This window comes from Haemaphysalis longicornis, unplaced genomic scaffold (genome assembly GCF_048455015.1).
Source record: "Haemaphysalis longicornis isolate Haplotype H1 unplaced genomic scaffold, Haemaphysalis longicornis Haplotype H1 scaffold_12, whole genome shotgun sequence".
Taxonomy (NCBI): Eukaryota; Metazoa; Arthropoda; class Arachnida; order Ixodida; family Ixodidae; genus Haemaphysalis; species Haemaphysalis longicornis.
In genome coordinates, this window is record NW_027526225.1 from 13,759,108 (window position 1) to 13,772,830 (window position 13,723).

General features: G+C 49.6%; 1 protein-coding gene across 3 annotated transcripts in view; it reads left to right on the top strand.

The window, feature by feature from the left end:
• The first annotated feature begins 2,511 nt into the window (after positions 1 to 2,511).
• LOC144162425 (MYG1 exonuclease-like) overlaps positions 2,512 to 13,723 on the top strand; it is a 59,994-nt gene continuing 48,782 nt past the window's right edge. For 2 of the 3 annotated variants that reach the window (XM_077692945.1, XM_077692947.1), the window contains exons 1-2: positions 2,512 to 2,737; positions 10,289 to 13,535. The gene's annotated coding sequence lies outside the window, so the exon portion shown is untranslated. The remainder of the gene's footprint in view (positions 2,738 to 10,288; positions 13,536 to 13,723) is intronic. The other variant, XM_077692946.1, reaches the window with a different exon arrangement.

The window sequence follows — 13,723 nt, forward strand, 5'->3', positions numbered from 1 at the left end:
GTTGCGCGGAGTCAGGCCATCTTCAAGCACTGCCCTATGCTTCACTTCAAAACAGCAAAAAAATAACAACAAAAAAAGACAAACACCGGCGTGCTTGTTTTTGTTGTGTGGCCTGCTTTGGGTCTGCGGTTGCAGGAGGTTGAACAGCACAGTCCGGAATTTCAAAGCGAAAACGATGCTGGCTACTCCTTACGACAAGGCATTCGCAAACACCGTCCACACGAATGTTCTTGCCAACACCCCGCCGCAAGCCACGCTTCGCATCGAGAAACACGCTGCCCAAGCAGCACAGTGCAACCGCACGTGGCATTGGTGCTGCCGTGCGGTCGAAAGCCCAATGCATACACCCTATATATCACGCACCGCTTTCTAATTCACACGATGAGAGCAGTCGGTATTGATTTTTACCAAACCGGACACACCGCTACCACTCACTGATGCCAAGGCCGAGGTAGCCAGCTACATCCATCACGCGTAATTATATATTAAGAGTACTTAGTAATTCTATCAGCGACTCTGGCTAGTAAATGAGCAGAAGCCGCTTGACCAGGTGTGCAAAAATCAAGAAAGGCTGCTCTCGGCACGAGTTGTGAAGCCAGCATTGCATTGGTGTTTTTTCATTTGGTCAGAACTTTAGTGACAGCTGCCAAACCGGCTGCACGGAACTCGACACATTTCACTTCGGGTTTCGACTGGCCAAAATGCCAGAAAAAGGCTTCAGAAAATTGCTTAGGTGACCTCTACCAACCCTGTATATCTGTGGTGTGATAAATTGTAGTGCGAGAAAGTGCACGGCGCGGCGATGCCCGCTTTAAAGCTTTTGCCATTATCTGAATTAATAAGCAACTGCTGCGGCTGCGAGTGGTGTGCATTCGCAACACTCTAATCTACCGATATCGGCCAACTGGTTTTTGCACTTAATGTCCCTTCAACATCCAGTTCTCCGCTACGCCTGACGTACCTTCACACACAGCGTTTAAACAAAACAGCGAGCCCTAACGCTCACGACTTCCGCGTTATTCTAGAAGCTGTAAGGCAGCCTGGCTTTTAAAGCGGGCACCTACATTTAGAAGAGACGACTTCCGGCAATAAGTCACTTGAGCAGGCCCCAGGCCACAGCTAAAGCTTTTGACCGACCGCGGCTCACCGTCAAATGTACTAAGAATGGAACCTCGAAGCACAAGTAACGTTGTTTTCACCGGGGGACTTTTCACGCCGGTGAACACTTGGCCAGCATGCAGACAGCGTCTCGGCGACTCTGGCACAACACGCACAATGCGAACGGCTTCCGTAGCAGACGACAGGCACTCTTTCGCCGCCAGATCACAGCATGGCGCCCACCACGTCGCCTTCGTCGTCGGACGCGGAGAAATTGCTGTTGATGCTGAAGCTGCGGCCAATGCGGAGCTCGGAGAGCGCGTGCCCATCGACGAGCACGCTGTTGCCGATGCCGTCGTGGTTAGGAGTTCCCGGAGTGGAGCTCTTGGGCCGTGCGGCCGCGGTAAGAACGGTGGCCCCCCTCGAATTGGCGCGCGACCGCTGCGGCGCCTGCCGACTCGGCGTCTTGGCCGGCAGCCTGCGCATCGCCGCCAGCAGCTTTTCAACCACGGGCGTGTATGCGGCTACCTCGTCCACCAGCGCGTAACGATGCGACAGCAGCTCGAGCTGCATGTCGCGTTCGCGGAGCAGTTCTTCGTGCTTGTGCAGCCGGTCCTCGGCGACCACCAGTTGCGCCTCGAGCTCCGCTATGCGCGCGTCCTTGGCGTCGCCGACGTCGCGAATGCGTGTCTGCATTGCCTCGTCCTTCTTGATTAGCGCCTCGGCCTGCTCCTGCACCGTTCGCTCCAGTTCCGCAACCTTGACGTGAAGCAACTGCAAGTGGTCGTTGGCTTCCTTGATGCTGCTGCGAGTCGGGCTAGGACTAACCTTCGACTGGAACATGGCCGCACGCCCGGGCCCGGCGGCTTCGGACCGCGGCTCCGTTGCGCGTAATTGCGGGAGCACGGCACCTGGGTGTCCCCCAAACAGTGCCACAGGCACAGAGCCGGCGGCCGCTGCTATGCGGCCCCGGATCCGCCAAGGTGCTGCCGGCCGCTCAGCGCCATTTTGATGGGCTTGTGCTGACACTGGAACGACTGGATTGCTGGCTATGCATGGCTATGCATAGTATGCATTTTGAAACTATTTGAAACTATTACCTTTTGTTTCCTCCAAGCTATTACTGTTCGCTGGTGTAGTAATGAACACAAAACAGCTGCTTGTCTCATATATCAATAAGAATGACCCTAGCCATTGCCCTAGCCTTCTGTCGGGGTCAACAACATTTAGTTATTTGCAAAATATGTAAACAGCACTGTTCTGCCCATGTATTTTACATGAATAAAAAGGTGCTTTCTATGGACATTACACACATTACAACCGAAAATACCAAGCTGACGTAAAGTTCGAAGCTCACAAAACTGAGTTGTAAGCCAGAAGCCATTCCAATCCAAAAGTCATACAGTTGAAAAAACAACCAAACAAACAAAAAAAAAAAAACAAATTCTCGGCCGTGTTGTTTTGGCACATACATTACGTGCCGAGTGAAGTAACGTGATCGTTTTCGCACCTTTCTGAGAAATCATTCTAGCAAAACGGTTTGTTTAGTTTCATCTCAACAGTTTATGTTTTGCCTAACCTGACTTGTAGTGTTACGGTCAGTTCGCGCGCTGCATATAAAAGCGCCTTTTTACGTTAGGTAAGTGGACGACTGCTTTTTTGTTGTTCCTGTTCATATGCCAAAGTTAGTTCACAGAATCGCTGTTCTCGAAAAGAAGAAAAGCTCGCAAACCCGCAAGCTCCTCTTTGAGCAGAAAAATGGACCTCCGTAGTGTGGGTGTTGATGCTTATTTTTCAATTGAGCATTGAGGTTACTTTAGAGACACCTTGCACAAAAATGCACAAGTTCATGACAGAAGTCCCCAACAGCGTCAACAGGCCATCAGGGCAGGTTCCACGACGAATGCAGGCACCGCGGCAGTCCTTGTTTGGCAGTGGAATTTTAAGGGATTAAAAAATGAAGTAACTTGCAAGTGACACGTCCAGGAGGCTGAAACTCCTCCAGACATTGTAGCCCACTTGTATCCGGGAAAAGCAGTGAAGCTGCCCGGTTAGAGCATTCTAAAGCGAATCGTATCCGATAACAGCCGTTCTAATTAAAAAAAAAAAAAAAAAAACATCCCAGCGCATTCGATCCAAATCGATAGCGTAAAAAAATTCCCCACGAAAAGGGGAAGTGCCCAAACTTTTAATGCTGTGCGTAAATAGTAGTCCCGGGTGCAGAAACAGGTTCAACCCCTTGTTTCCTCTTGCCAGGAGGGAAACCGGCCCCCATTCCCTAATTGTAGTGGGAGACCGATGCACCACACGACATGGAGTTATTCGAAGTGCTCAGAAAAAGAGGTGGGACCTCTGGGGCCAGACGCCGATCGACCACTTTACGTTATAATCTGTGCGCAATACTGCTGCTCGAATTGGCAACAGAGCCCAAAAAGATTCCCCTCCAGATCCCACTTTTACACTCATTTATGTCGAGGACCCCCGGCGGAACATTAGGGGCAGCTCCCCTTTTCAGGGATCCAATCATCCAAACTGATTTCACCCTAGCCCACACCATTAAACTCATTTGCGACAGCAGATCCTCACAAACTTGGACCTGTTCAGGAGTTGTCAAGGAGCCCAGAAAGTAATTCCCGTGCCACACAGTACACGAAAAATGACATTAAGTGTTTAAGGACTTAAGATAATGAATCAAATTATTTGGTTGGCTGTTCTGCACGCAGAAACGCAAAGGCATTAAATGGGTTAGGCATGATGGTGATCTTGACCAAAAAGAGAAATCATGACCAATTGGTATTCACTCATATTTTAGAAGTGTTTAACATGGAGAAAAACATCTTGCAAGGGCAAAAAATGTTTTTTGTGAAAGAAAACGTTATGAGAAGTAGTGTTTTCTTAAAATGTTGTGAGCCGTTTCTGAAAGTGGCTTCAGCAGCTGCCGCCATCTGCCAGTGGTAGCCAAATCTAAAAAATTTAACGTGACGAGTAACACGATGTTTTGCCTTTTGCTGCTGTTTTAGAGAACTTCGACCTCTTCAGAACTTCGCCACCAAGAGTGCACAAAAAATCATCTTATTTCAAAGTTCAGCTACGTTTTTGCGTCAACACTCTGGTGCTGAGAGTTTCACTGGCTTAATTTGGTGGTCATCGCGTTTTAGAGAAGGCAGATTTAAGGCGTTTGTGAAGGTGAAGGAGTTGTGTTGAACTCCTTAAACAAAAAATGACATTAGAGCAAATGGCATTACATGTTTGCGTGTAGCAGTGAATCAATGGCATTAAAACTTAACGCATTAAGCACTTAATGTCATTTTTCATGTACGTGTAGCGCAGTATAACGTCAGTAAGATGTGATCTATGAAATCAAGATGTGATCTATAAAATTTCCCAAATTGGGTAAAACATCTGGTTACGGACACTCAGTCCGTAACGAAAGCAGTTGACGCAGAGGTTCCTTTGGAGACCGTAGATCCCCAGCTGCAACACCTGGGTTGTGCATCCAAAAACACTGGAGAAAAACAAACATAACCACACGCTATGGCTGTGAGCTATCAGAATTGTAAGCTAACGTAAAAGAAAATACACAGTCCAACTCTCTCGGGACCAACGGGGCGAAATGTACGACCAGATGCATGGCAACCTGGAAATGAAACGTACATTGGACATTCTGGAACCGCTGGAACCCGAATGAGTCGACAACAGACCACTGCCGTGGCCTCTATGTCATCACCCAGGGATTAACCAGGCAGAAATGCACACCTAGTGAATAAAGTCAAAAAGGTTGCTCTGCGTTGGTGTGTCAGTATCACATCGCATTTCCTAGTGCACCTGGCTGGTGGTCGCTTTCGTGCAGCGAAACACCTGTGTGCTGGCCGCCGAGCCAGTTTTCAGGGGCCTCCCGCACGGTGCGTTCACTGTGACAAAGTGGTCATACGGTTAAGCATTGCCAATTCGGACCCCGTGAATTAGGAAATTCGGCATTTTTGCTCCGTTCCTTCTAAAATGTGCACCCCTTGTCCAAATTTGGTGAAACCTTCTCGACCACAAAGAATTAAAAATAAATGTGACAGAAATATTTTAAGGCAGTAAGAAAGACAGGTGTTTTCTCTAGCTTTCCTGCATAAAAAGTTTTTCTCGCTTGGGACGTAAGCTTGTACGTTGAATTTTTTGCAGCCTGCGCATTTCCAACTTGGCCCAGAAAATTTTGACAAAGACTGTACATTGCCCCACGGCTGTTGACCTTCATTATTTTAGCGCAAATATATGCATGCACCACTTACTGTATTTTCCGGTCTATAAGTCGCACCCGTCTCAAAATGACAGTTTTTCCGAAAAAAAAAAAGTATATAAGTCGCACTGCTGTACACAATGCACTTGTTAATCAGGTAAACTCATAGAGGATCAGTTGAATAGAAAGTGCGGCGAAAGTACATGGTTGTGGCGGCCGCCGCCTCTGAATGCATCCCCCGGTAAGCAGTGCTAGACCGAACTTCTCAAAGCTGGTTTACTGATACACACAGATGGCATGTCCTTACTGACGGCATTTAGGCAAAACCATCGAAGCCTTCTTCCTCCAACTCGCTAACAAATAATGCATTCATTTAGACCATAGCGCTGTGTCTCTTATTGTGCGCTGACACCACACAGCACGCAGGCACCTTTTCTAGCGCGGACCACGTGCGGCCGCCACGTACCAGATTGATTTCATACATAAACCGCACCGATGGATAAGACACACCAATGAAAATTTGAGCTCCAACTCATGGTGATCCAGCAGCTGGAGACAGCTCTGGCCAGGCAGAAGCGCGGGCGGCTTCCCGATCACGTCAATGGTCGGACCCCCCAGCGCCGACGCCTCCGGCCGGACGCGGCCCCGTCTCCGGATCGGCTTTAACACCAACAACCGACGGTGAGGGCGGAACCCTGTGTGGTGATCCCCCTCACCGATAGTGCAGGATAACCAATAAAAGTCCTTTCTCTCTCTCTCGAGAAAAAAAACGCGACTTATACACCGGAAAATACGGTAATTCAGACTAACGTATTGTCGAAAAGTGAGCCGCAACGCATCGTTCTTGGCTCACTCGCTCTCGTCCCCTTGCGGTGGGGAGGATGCGAGCGTGTGTACATTGTGCCCACAAGAAGCTGCAGGTGCTCTTGCTGTTCTGGCAGGATTCTGCTGGATGCAATACCCTTGCTCTGCACGGATTGTGGCGCCTGCCAAAAGACCAACTAGCATCACTGACTTCTTTTCAAAGTAAAGGAGCGCATAAAAGAATTGTAAATGCGCCATTTTTGTTGTTCATTCGAAAATTTGTCATTCAGATAATTCATACATTTTTTTTTTACTCCCTAGCGATGTCATGATGAGGGAACATGCTAAGGTTACGTTTGTTCACGAGCCAGGAAAGCCCCCTTGTATCTTCATTAAGTAGTGCTTGAGGCAGGACGAAGAGGAGACACACACGACAGCGCTAACTCAACGATTTGTCGTTACTAAACCCCTTTGTCTCTGGTACACCCACGTCCCTCGCCTGCCTGGGAAAGGTATTCAAACATGTCATGTGTTCATGGTTGGCTTCCCAGCTTCACAGTTCTCTTTTCCTCCCACGCTCCATGTTCGGCTTCCACACAGGGCTGTCCATGCAAGATATTGTCCTCCAGAGCTCCCGACAAGTCATTGTCCCCTGAAACAACAGCAGCTTAAGGCAGCTATCCTTGCCTAAGACTTGGCCAAGTGTTTTGATAACGTGGTGTACTATGAAGCTGTAAAGACTGCACTGGAACCTACCAACATGGGACTCTGCACGTACATCTACTGTATACGCAGATTCTTGTCCAACCAAGTGGCCATCCTCCAGATGGGGGGCGTTATGTCCTGTAGGGTCCTCATTAAAGGTACACCTCAGGGAGCTGTACTATCCCCGTTGTTATTCAGTTTGGCTGTACTAAACATGCATCATCATGAGCCAATTCCTAACCTTAAAATAAGCTTATACGCCACCAGCGACACCTCTCCGTGGGTCAATGGCAGAAGCCACTCCCACAAAGAGGAGACTCCACTGGAAGACCTTCAAGTGGTAATAGAAGATGCCAGCAATGCAGGACTCACTTGCTCCTCCGATAAGGTTGTATGCCTCTTGTTACCCGCAAAGAGGGGGTCCAAGGCACGCCCCAGCCTTAGAGTTCATATAGCAGACAACCTGATCTCGGATGTTCCTACTTTTGAAATCCTGGGCATGATGATCCTAAACAAATGGGCTAACACACAGTTCCTCCGGAAATTACAACACCACTACTGGACTCCTCGGACACGGTTCTAGCCATTGCAGAGGACTCAAAAATGCTTATCCAAGTCTTTATCACATAATCCCTCCCCTACTTGAACCCTTTGACCACTGACCTAAAAAAGTGTAATGGACTCATCCAAAGGCCACAAAAATCTGCCCTCCACCTCCCTCTTAACACACCCAAAGCCAGATTCGAAGGCTTTAATACAGCAGAGCGCGTTACTGAAGCCCACTTCTTCAATCTGGTAGTTTGTTTGGCCAAGACTCCCTTTGGATATAATATTCTCAGGCGGTTAGGTGAAGAAAACAGTGAATGCCCTGAGGCTAAAGTTCCCCTTTGATATAAAACTGGTGTGAGCGCCAACCCCCGTGACATGCACTCCCCATACTATGCGTGCCACACTGAACAGCGCTCAAGCTCTTGCAAAAAGACTGCGAGCTTAGGCCGACCTCTTTAATAATAATCTCCTACTTAAAAGCGGCCATTCAAAATTTGTCCAACATCCGTGTTTCTCCACAGGCATTTAAAATTTTCTGGAGCCACCCACCCAACGCCCCGGTAGACATTGTCTGGGCTCTGGCGCATGCCGGCCTCGCTGCTCATCTGAGCCGGGGTCAGCCTCGAACCCTATCACGGGTCCAGATTCGCCACAGGTAGACTTGTTACACACAGAAATCGCCAATCACTATCGTCGCACCCGCTGTAGGTACCCCCAACTCTTGCCAATCTTACCACTTCACAAGAAAACCTGCAGTTGAACACGTTCCGTAATCTCCCGTTCCCTTCCCCAGAATTCCCTGCATGTGGCACCTTCACAACCCTTCCCCACATCTTCTGAAGATGTCCGAAAGACTTTCTTTTAATTTTCTGTGAAGAGCAGGGGCTTTCTAGGAAGCTCAGACCTAACCTCCTTGCTTACTGGAGCTGCCGATGTCACTGCCCGGCACAATCCGCCGGCCACAAACAGCCCCTGAACCACGTGAAGCCAATTAAAGGTCTTTTCTCTTTTAAGTAATGCATTGAGCTGGTATCACACTCGTATCCGTTTGTCTTCTCTTCAAATGCAAGCTTTTCTTTTGATCGCTTTTTTTGAATGGCTATGCACACCAGCAAGCAAGGGACTGCACTACTGCTGTTATTTAATGTGCGTTGCGAGAAAAAATTTGCGGGTCCCACGCATGGGTGGGAATCGCCATGACATGTATGATGCTTTCGTTGTGGCATATTTCGGTCGATAGGAATTGGCGCGTGGCTTCGTGTTGGGGTGCTTGCCGTAGTTGCTGATTCCTCACAGCAGTGCGTCAATAAATACCAGTCGTAAAGAGAGGCCACCAGCTCCGAGCACTGACAACGTGACACACACAGAAACGGCGGTTGTCTCCACAAGTTGCTTCCTGGCCAAACCCTCGGGCACGGTCCGAGTAATCGAGCCCTATCTCATGTTGCGTAACTTCACCAGGTGCCTCCACAAACCACTTTCTGCTTTCTGCAGGTGCAACTCCTGGGGCTGAGCTCTGTTCCCACGTGTAAGATAAAACGCAGCAGCGCACCCAGCAGCTAGATTTGCCCTCCTAAGCCCTGAGATAAGACTGCCCAGTCTTATCATTTTTCTTGGGACCGGGGGTAGGGGGGTGTGCAGCCTTCTTTCGTTCTCCTTCAGAGTCCTCCAGGGAGTCCCAGAACGTGGGCAGCTTCTTCCAAACGATGCACTAATGGGCTTCTCAAAATTGGGATGTGCCCCTCAGCTTGACTTAGCTCCACGAGTTCAAGGTTCCCACATTTGGGACTGCAGCCGTGCTCAAATCAGAGTTTTTTGAACCCTGCCAGTAGCACCCGGCTTGCACGGGCACCTCACCATGATCCAACGTGCCACCTTTGCCCACTGTCTATGACAAGAATGAATGCACAAACAAGCGTGCAGCCTTCATCATGAGAGCAGACGTGCACTCTTGCATTCCCAATCCTATGCACGCATTGTGCTGCCATTTTATATCGGAGTGCAATGCAAAATGCTCAGTTTTCATTTTTGCCACTGGTGCACAAGAGGGGATAACAGAGAACGATGACCACTGCCACCTAATGTAGTGCCCACCTGACATCAGGGCCTGAAGGCAAGCAGCGTTGCCCAAGGCAACCGAGTGAATGCGGGCAGATTGGGCTCCGTTTTTTTTTGTAATGGTGTGCCACACGTCGAGGCCCACCCTTGGCATAGTGAGTTCGCCGTACTGCCAATTCCGTCTGACATTTGGCCTTCTCAATTATTAGTCCCAGATTGCCCAGGAGGTGCTCAATATTTTCTTGTATTCTTATAGAACCTTGTCCAAAGGCCCCCGCAGTCTATCCAGGGCTGGTAAATCCAGGAAGCTCATTGTCAGCATGTTCTCTGATTGCCCCACATGGACACGGTCGCAGGATCGATCACGAGCGAGGTTGCTTTGGAACAGAATTAGACACATTCTAGCAGCGTGTCATGTCTGTTGGGCTTGCATTTTTGTGGTTCACCTTTTTCACACAGCCAGCTCAGCGTGTTTGGAGCAGAAACCAGAAATGGACTCGCGCTTTACAACAGTCTTTGTTAGACGGTAGCGGACCCCACTTACTATCAGGACTGCCTTTGGGTAGCTTCCCTCTAGACATCTCCTCAAAAATGGTGTGTGTCGGAGGAAGTTGCTTGCGCAACCTCGTGGAGTTCGGGAGGCTTGCATTACGTGAACCCACCACCAACAGTGACCCTGTGTTGAGTTGCAAGGGGCATTCCTTGATGCCTCTCCACGTCTTATGAGTGCTGGGATGGGAACAGTGGCTGCCCAATCCAGGAAACACTCTCCTGCCATTGCACAAACCGGACGACGTTTCTGCTATCGGACAGGGCCTACTGAACCTGCTCCATGACCTGCTCAACCAGGTGCCCTGCTGTGCTCGCGAAAACGTCGCTTGCTGGAGGTGACAGAGCTGGCCAGGGAGCTAGATGGGATGCGGGATCCTCATCGCCAGCCGGCCAGCCGGCGGGGGTTGCGGGGCGGTTCCGGCCCTGTTCGTGGAGGTGTGCGCGCGCCCTGCGGCTGCGGTGCGGCCGCACCAGTTTCGCCTGCTCCATCCGGGGCGGCGTCTTTGGCCGGCCAGAGCACGCCATCCACCTCCGCCTGACGGCGCCGTCCGGATCTCCGGCAAGGGACATCGCCACACTTTTAAAGTCAACGTTTAACCCTAATGAAATTACCCGCCGCGGTAGCTCAGTGGCTAAGGCGTTGCGCTGCTGAGCACGAGGTCGCGGGTTCGATTCCCGGCCGCGGCGGCCGCTTTTCTGATGGAGGCGAAAAGCAAAAACGCCCGTGTGTACGAGATTTCGGCGCACGATAAAGATCCCCAGGTGGTCAAAATTAATCCGGAGCCCTCCACTACGGGGCGCCTCATCGCCTGCGTTGCGTCGGCGCGTTAAACCCCAGAATCAATCAACCCTAATGAAATTGGAGTGACTTTCAGGCCCTCACTTGTGGGGCTAACAGTTACTTCTAAGGTGCGAGACCATCTGGATAAACTGGAGCAGGCAATAACGACCACGCCTGTCATACGTGCCGCTCTGGAAGTTCGGAGGCCGATTAGGCGGCTGCCTCTGATTAAAATTTCTGGGGTTGATTCGTTGATTGCACCGGCTATGCCGCTCAGCCAGATTAACACACAGAACAATCTCGCGATCTCAGCAGATCAATTCAGACACCGCACGATTTTTACCAAGCCCTTTGGCACCAAAGCGCATGTCGTTGAGGTGTTGCCGCGAGTGTTCTCGAGATTAATGGAAAAGGGGAAGCTGCACGTGGGGTTGACGTCTTGTCGGCTCACTGAAACTCTCGATGTTCCTACGTGCTGTAAGTGTTCTTCCCTTGGCCATCTGACGATGCGGTGCGAGGCTGCCCTTGTGATTTGTAGCAATTGTGCAGAGGAAATGTGACACGAGTGCGTGCACACTGGCCGAACACGGCAATTATGTGTGCAACGAGTGCCGTAAATGGAGGCGTCCCTGCAATCACTATTTTGGGGCCAGCTCCTGTACTTCCATCTCGGCATGGATAGAGCGCATGCGCAATCGTACAGACTACGGGGAGGGGCCTAACCAAGCTTCTAGTCAACCCACTGCAGAGCTGTAATTGGCCCGAATGTTGGTGGGGGGACTAAAATTTCTGCAGGCTAATCTCGACCATAATCTCGAGCAGCCATTTCGAACCTAATTGATTATTTACAAAATCAGGCAATTCACTTTGCGGTTGTGGGCGACCCGTATGTGTGGTCGGGAAGGCTCCTGGGTCTCCCTCATTCGTTCGTGCAGTTTTTTCACCCGACAGATCTGAAAATTTTATTGATCGCTCAGTTTGTCCCTGTTGATCCTTTCCCGGTGCTGGTATCCCAATTCGTTGTCACAGTAAAACTTTCTCCCCAGACTTTTTCATTTTTACTCATGGCTTTGTACGCTGCTCCGTCAGTTCCTGTATCCAAAATTTTAGCTTTGTGTAATCAGGTTTTATTGGCGAATCCCAATTATGGCAGGGGACTTCCACGCGAAAAGTCCTCGTTGGGGAGGGAACGTCGCTGACTCGCGTGGAAATGAGGTGGTGCAATTTCTATTGTCCAATAATTTAGACGTCATAAACGATGCGACGTCGCCGCCAATGTTTGAAACTGAATATGCGCAGGCATGGATCGACCTTACAATTTTTTCGTCGGTCTGGAGGAGGTTTGCAACCACCTGGAGATTGCGACGTGCCAACACTATCGGACCATCGTTACATAGTGTTTTCACTTCGCTCCTAGGAGCTCCCAACGTGCAAACGATTGACGCAAGTGGGAGAGTCTAGGGTGATTGCATCGTCATCTCAGGGACCCCCTGTTATTGGACCTAGTTGTAGATCATTTTTGTGGTTTTTTTGGCGCACTAAAGGCGGCAAACATTCAGGCGGTGAAGGTGGGCGAGGGAATGGTCCCGGGTGCACTCACTGAGGTGCAGGTTTCAGCCAATGACTGACCAAGCAGAGAGAGTGGCCCGTCGCGAAGTTTATTATTCGGCTCTTCAAAAATATAAATGCAATATAGCAAAAGCAAAGGACACTTCAGTCCATCAATTCGCTACAAATAATTCCAAAAAATTTCTATTCTGCGATCCGTTCAAATTGGCTTTTGGAAAATTCCGTCCCCCCATCGTACTTCCCTCTCCACAATGGACCTCTCCCTGTATGTAAACACCGTGACGTCACAAAGTGCATGTGCGCGACGGGTGGCACCTGCTGGCGTCTGCGAAGTGAGGTGGCAATTGGCAGAACGCGCCTGTGCCGACGGCCCGGCCTGGCCGCGTGGCGCCCGAAAGGAATGATGTGCCGTTGCTTCGGGCCATCACTGGCCGCCTACATTGCAGGTGGGGGTCTAGCTATCCTAGCTGTGGCCGTCGCATCTCCATGGAGCTTTCTGCATCTACAACCTCCGCAACACTTTCGTTTACCGTACGGTAAACTGAAGGGCGATGCTTTTGGATAGTCAGTGCGCGACAGAACAGCCTAAACGAGTCATTCTGAAGGTTGGTGCTGTTGCAACGCATTCCAAGAATGTTTTTTAAGATTCTTTGTGTTCGGACACACACCAAGGAAAGCTCATTCATTGTTCCTTTCGAGGTCTGCTGCTGCCCGGAGACAGTGGCGTACACACGATTTCATGTCGAGGGGAAAAAAGAAAGGTAAAGCATGAAAGAATTAAAAAAGTAAGATAAGCAGCAACGAAACAAAAATATGAAGAGCGAAAGCCAAAAATTATTCCAATAAAAATATTGCGATGATGTCGTTCTCTACGTGATTGACCGATTGTCTTTTTCCCCAGTGAAATTGAGAAACAGTTCATCGTCATTGTGAGAGTAACATAGCAGCCACATACTGTTAGTGCGTATAGCTTGCAACAGTGCACTGAAATAATTTTCGGTACTCATTATTTCCTGATAGTTAAACTTAGTGTCCTTGTATGCCCGCTGCATACGCCAGCGTCGGGAGGCCGCAACAAAAGAATACATTCACTGAGTCTGTTCACTTAGGGCGAACTAATTTTTCGAGTTTTTTCGAGTCGCGTGAGCGGCCCATCTTGCGCCAAAGGCACGATGCTACATGTGAGCATGGCAAGTACCGTATTTATTCGAATCTAAGCCGATAGTTTTTTTGAAATACTGATATATCAAACTCCAGGGTCGGCTTAGATTCGAGGATTTTGAAATACGCGCCAATTTCCAAGTAAAGTGGCGCGCAGCTAGCGCCACCCAGAAAAGAAAGTATTGTAGCCATTACTAGACGAGCCAGTAGCCACTTAGGGC